We start from the raw sequence: 6,007 nt of genomic DNA, 5'->3' as shown, positions 1-6,007 counted from the left end.
TTAGAGATGTGCCAAACACCCTCACTGAGTTGCAGGCATGCCCTGTTGCTATGTCATGTTTCCAGCACCTAGCATGTTTTGAATTTTGTCAGAGGGTGGCAAATGTCAGAGTTCATCATGAGTTGGCCCGTCTTTTTTCACTTCACCTCAATGGAGGTCAGTCTATCTTGGCTGGGGTCACTTTAACATTAACACCCGAAGCCATATCAGTGGCAACAGTCATACAAAATGTTGGAGAAAAATGGCATAAGAAGAAGAAGGTGGAGAGGCATCATTATGAGCCTTCCATTAAGGCCAGTTGTTTGAGTCAGCTCACGAGAGTTTTCCCATTCAGATTTTTGAGAGATGAGTATGCTCTGCTCATGAAATTGATCATGAAGTACTTCAGTTGTGAGGGGAGTTTTTCTCGTCTTTATGCCTATCACATTAGGTTGCTCATGCACTTTACCAGGGTGCGAATGATGAACCTCCCATTTCTCATTTGAGGGAACATAGAGAGGATGAAAAATTTCATGCAACATAAGACCCCTCAGCTGCAGCTCAACAGTGTTTATCACTTTGCTGTTATCTGGATTTTGGTGGATCATCAGTTGGGATTGCAAGGTATTGATTGGGAGGACTTCATCTCCAGTGACTTCTTCAGCACTCCACAGGTAGTATCAGAGGCAGAGCATGAGATACGTGGTCCTTCACATCAGTATGAGCACCACGAGACTATTACTATGCCAGTATTCATCACCTATCAGAGAGGCAGTAGACGTTTCTTTGCAGCGACAGAGTGAGTTTTATCTCCACCCGAGGTGGAAGGGGCCTCGCTTCCGACATCAGCATCATAGGAGGAGGGCAAGGGTAAGTAGCCAGTACAGGAGGAAGGGCCATCAGGTGAACGAGAGACCGAATTCGTTCTCCTCCATGATGATGAGACAGATACAGAACCAACAAATGCAGAGCTTACAAAGATCATCTAGGAGCAGCAATCAGAGATTGAGGCCTTATCCCTTGAGTTGGAGAGGGCCAAGTGGAACATGAAGTACCTGGAGCAGAGAAACAAATAGCTAGAGGATCGGTAGGTGATTATGGAACTGCAAAACATTCGTGAGCATCGCCAAGTTGCTCAAAGGAAAAGAGTTAAGCTCAAATCATTAGAGGAAGAAATCAATGAGGATCGGGAGGCCCATCTCGAGAGAGTGAACATGCACTTGGAGAGGCTGCTAAACAAGGGTGATCACGACCTTGCCTTGTTGAGACACATGGCTCATCATTACAGGACACAAAACATGAGCACCAAGGCCCGAATAAAGAGTTTGAAGGCGAAATTGAGGAAAGAAACAAGAAAGGCGAAAGAGGAAAAAGAGCAAGATCGGCTTCAAATCTTGGCTGAGGCTTCCTTGGCCCATCATAACACCCCATATAGAACCTCCAACCCAAATTTCAAGAAATTTGGGGAATTTTTGGTCACATGACAAATTTTTGGGCAAAACACAGGGTTTTTCTCCCTGTGGCGCGACGCTAAAAATCTAGAGCTCCGAATGAGGAATGGTTTGAATTTTTGGATTCAGCATGGAAAATCACGACTACTGGTGCCCAGAAAAGAAATTTGAGTAAGACCTGAGTCTCCAGGAGGTCAAAAACACCCAAAAAATGGCCTTTCTGCCCCTTTTTTGACACACAGGAAGCAGTCTTGGGAGAATAAAGATTTGGAGGGGCAAATGAGCACCAAATTCAGAAATTCCAGTTGGGTTAGAAAGCATATAGGACAGGCTTTCCAACAAGCCCACTTGGACACATTTTTGACACCTGCAAATGCCGCAAAACAGGACCCAAAGTAGCACGGCGTACAAAGAAAATGACGTAGCGCACACAGGAAAAACTGCCAAATTTGCTTCCGTTTCGCAAAATTTTGATTTGCGACTTCTCCAAGTGGGCCCACTCATCTACACTTCAGTTTTTTTGGCACCAAAAATGGCATTTAAAGCATTTTATTTTCAGATGGACTTGTATCCAAGTGGCGAAGGAAGGAAAATGGTCACCTAAGGCAAATGTCATGTTTGTAGCGCTGCACCTATAGCTGATGGTTGGCTCTTCATCTCCATTTTGTAATGATTCGAGTAACTCCCCAACCCTTGGGCGTTCTATCTCTTCATGGCACATTCTATATATTGTATGTAAGCTATTTGCAAAGGGTTGGTTAGTTGGTAACTTCTGGAAGACTGTGGGAAAGAAACTATGTTTCTTAACTATGTATTTTTTATAGAGAATTAATAAAAGGCAGCGGCTCTGTTTCATGAGCTTCTTGTGGTTGTGAGTGTAGAAAATGTGTCTCTTACGTTTTCATATGTATTTCGTTATGCTTCATAATCAAGTAACACTGGAAAGCTGGTGCATATAAAGCCGCACGGTAGTTAGCCTCTTCCTACGCTTCATCGCTGGACTACAGTGGAAAGCCTATCCTCAACCTTGGATAGCCACACAACGTCACTTGCCTTGGAATTGTCACTCTCAAACTGGGTACCTGTTTATATGTTGTTTCCATATAAAGAATTGAGGAAAGTTACATTCGATGATACGTGGCTTAACGGTGATATCTGGTTTAAAGGTAAGTTTAGTTAGGTGATAAGTAAAATTAATAAATTGTTGTTTAAATCTCATTTGAGTATATTAAGTATATTATTTGTTAGGATTTCGGTTCAAGAAATATACTCTTCATTTCAAAAAAGAAAAAAGAAAATTGGATTCCGGACTTCCTTTAGATTAATCCAAAAAAATTAGTGATTCACCATAATTAAAAAAAAAATAAAAAATTACCGATAGCTAGTTATATTATTAACCTTCCAAATTCTATGCTAACAATCTCAATCACCAAATAAGGTAAAGTACCATGATTATAATGTAATTACCATAAGGTAAAGTAGAGTAACATGTAGCGAAAGCATTGCTAGTGAAAGTAGAATATCACTAAATTAGGATAACATGCAACGAAAATAATATAACTAGCGAAACTAAATAGGTTGTAGCGTACTAGCGAAAATAGGAAACCCGCTCCATAGGAAGCCGCACGGTACCTCGCCTCTTCTTAGACTTCATCGCTGGACTATAGTGGAAAGCCGACCCTCAATCCTGGATATGCACACAGCGGAACTTGCCTTGGCATCATCAGCCCACACAATTCCGTCATATCCAGCAGCGATGGATCACCTTCAGCTGTCCAGTCAAAAATGTGCATCAGCTGAGCCAATGCGAGTTCAATTGTGGGAATAGCCATGGGGACCCCTGGGCATCCTCTCCTTCCTGGCCCAAACGGTATCATACGGAAGTCTGATTGATCTGCTAAATTCACATGTTCCTCCTCCATGAATCTCTCCGGCTTAAATTCCGAATCATCTGCCCCCCAGATGCTGGGATCCCTTCCTATAGCCCACACATTCACCATTACCATTGTTTTCTTAGGGACATGGTATCCTCCTGCTGTTACAGCCTCTACAGAATCATGAGGAATACCCAGCGGCCCCGCTGGGTATAGTCTTAGCGTCTCTTTCACTACGGAGTGGAGGTATTTCATCCTTACTACATCGGATTCAATCACTTGGCGATGTTTGCCCACTATACATTCGATTTCTTCCTGCAAACTCTTCATGGCATGTGGATGTTTGAGCAGCTCACTCATTGCCCATTCTAACGTAGTTGACAGCGTGTCCACAGCAGCTACCAACATGTCCTGCACAGATACGAATTCAATTAATGCAAGAAATTGATTAATTTAACTAAAAGAATGATGATAAAAAATGATAATAGAATGGCAGAGGGCGGAGGCGGAGAGGCACACAAGAGCAAGAGCCTTCATAGTTTCCCGTGTGATTTTGGAGTCGGCCTCAGCTTTCTCGAGCAGCACATCCACGAAATCTTTGACGTGAGGCACTTCGTCTTTCTGGTGACTCGCGGCCAACAAGGTCATCTATTATTTTCTCCGCAAATTCATCGAATGCTTTATGGATTTTGTTCATGTGTCCCTTGATTCCTTGCAAATCAAGCCAATCCAAATAAGGAATAAAGTCTCCGATGTTAAAAGCTCCCATCGCAGTCATCAGGTCTACTAATAAATCCTTCAAACTCTTGAAATCACCACCCAAACTATCGCTAGGAAATTTCTTCCCCGCCAGTATCCGCCAAACTATATTGGAAGTGAGAGTAAAGAGGCCGTTGTTAATATTGACACCAATTATTCCGCTCTCACTCTCCTCCCAAATTGAACGGATCATCGCAGATACTTCTTCCTCTCGCACCTGCTTGAAGGACTCAATTCTTTTGGCATTCAGCAATTCTGTTACGCATATTTTTCTCATTTCCCTCCAGTGATCTCCATACGGGGCGAAGGCCACATCTTTAGAGTTGAAAAACATTAATCTCCAAGCGGCCCTTGGAGGTCGGCTACCAAAAATCAAGTCATGAGTTTTGAGAGACTCTTTGGTTATCTCAGAAGAAGAGACAACGACGGTAGGGACAGAGCCTAAGCACAGAAAGAAAATGGGACCATATTTGTCAGCAAGGCCTTTAAGAGCACGGTGAGCAGGCGGTATAAGTTGGAAGAGATTTCCGACGATTGGCCATGGAAAGGGTCCTCGAGTCAATCGAGCCCTAACCCTTCTCTTATGCAATAAGAACATGAAAAATGAACAGGAAAACAAACCAACAATAGCTGCTGTATTAGCACCTTCAGAGCCTTTCGCACGCAGTGAGAGGAACACAGATAAGAGGCAACATATGGAATTCCATACAGAACACACCTATGTAAGTGATACGATGATTGCAATGAAGAAGCGTATGGTATTTAAAGCCACCATATGGTGTATCAAAGCTCAGATAATCCCGAGATAATCCCGTTAATATGCGTGAAGGTAAATGGTAAGTGAAATAATCTTACTGCAAATAGTACTAAATTTCAGATAATTCAAACCCTTGCACAGATCTAATCTGGGACCAGGAGGTAATAATAAATTATTTTTAATATTGAAGTGTTTTGTAATCTAGTATAATTTAAATGGTAAAAGTGAAGTGGTTTATTAAGTTGTGTAGTGTATAGGGTTTGAAATACCCCGGAGCACCGACTCAGTGAGCTTTTGCGTGCTGTACCATCGCCATGGCCCCAAGACGGGTCCCGAACTCGACCTTCCTCTTCCCCTGAGCTAAAGGAGTTTCAGAAGCTTGTAGCTGCAGGCAATAAACTTCCAGCTAATGAAAACCAACAGAAGTTTGTCAAAAGAATGGAAACCATCCCCATAGTTGTCTGGCCAACTAAAGAACCCTATAGATCCGCTCTGAACCTAGCAGAAGGAGGGCTTATTGGCCAGTGCACCATGCTATGGCCCTCGCCTAAAGTTGTTGATGCGTGGGTGCAATGGAAATGGCAACCTCTTGTTAAAGAAGGAATCAAAAGCCATTTAGTTGGAAAGGGCTTCTCTGTGTTCGTATTTGAATGGATAGAGGACAGGAATCTCATATTTAGAAGTGGGTAGTATTTCATGGGCGCTCACGGTATGTACCTGAACCAATGGACCCCAGATTTCGAACCAATGGACCCCGGATTTCGATCCATCTAAGGATGTTCCCTTGGCTATCCTCGTCTAGGTATGCCTACCACATTTACCTCTACACTGTTGGAACCCCAAATCCCTAGAAACCATAGGCAATAAGCTTGGCAAATACATAGATCGTGCAGAAAGGAGGGATCAATACTCCTGCGCGAGAATTTGTGTAGAAGTCGACCTAGAGGAAGGCCTCCTTGAAGCTATAAAGCTCATGGTGGTTGATTGGTCTCACATTCAAGTGTTAGATTACGAGCAATTCCTGTTTAAATTCCGACATTGCCATGGCTACGAGCACTTTGTGAAGCACTATAAAAAGAAAACAAAGGAGGAGGCCAAGAAATCGAAAAGAGAACAATGAACTCAAGTCCATAAATTAGCATTAGCTAAGGAGAACAACTAAACCAAAGGGAAAGGAGTGCCCACGG

At 42.9% G+C, this 6,007-nt stretch overlaps 1 pseudogene; it reads right to left on the bottom strand.

Moving 5' to 3' along the window:
* Nucleotides 1-3,091: 3,091 nt before the first annotated feature.
* On the bottom strand, nucleotides 3,092-3,712 carry LOC149252236 (cytochrome P450 750A1 pseudogene; annotated as a pseudogene).
* Between the last annotated feature and the right edge of the window lie 2,295 nt (nucleotides 3,713-6,007).

This window comes from Pinus tabuliformis, chromosome 7 (assembly GCF_031772625.1).
Source record: "Pinus tabuliformis cultivar Carrire ecotype Pingquan chromosome 7, CPIR1, whole genome shotgun sequence".
Taxonomy (NCBI): Eukaryota; Viridiplantae; Streptophyta; class Pinopsida; order Pinales; family Pinaceae; genus Pinus; species Pinus tabuliformis.
The sequence above is the reverse complement of the archived record's forward strand: the minus strand, read 5'-3'. Positions and strand labels throughout refer to the sequence as shown.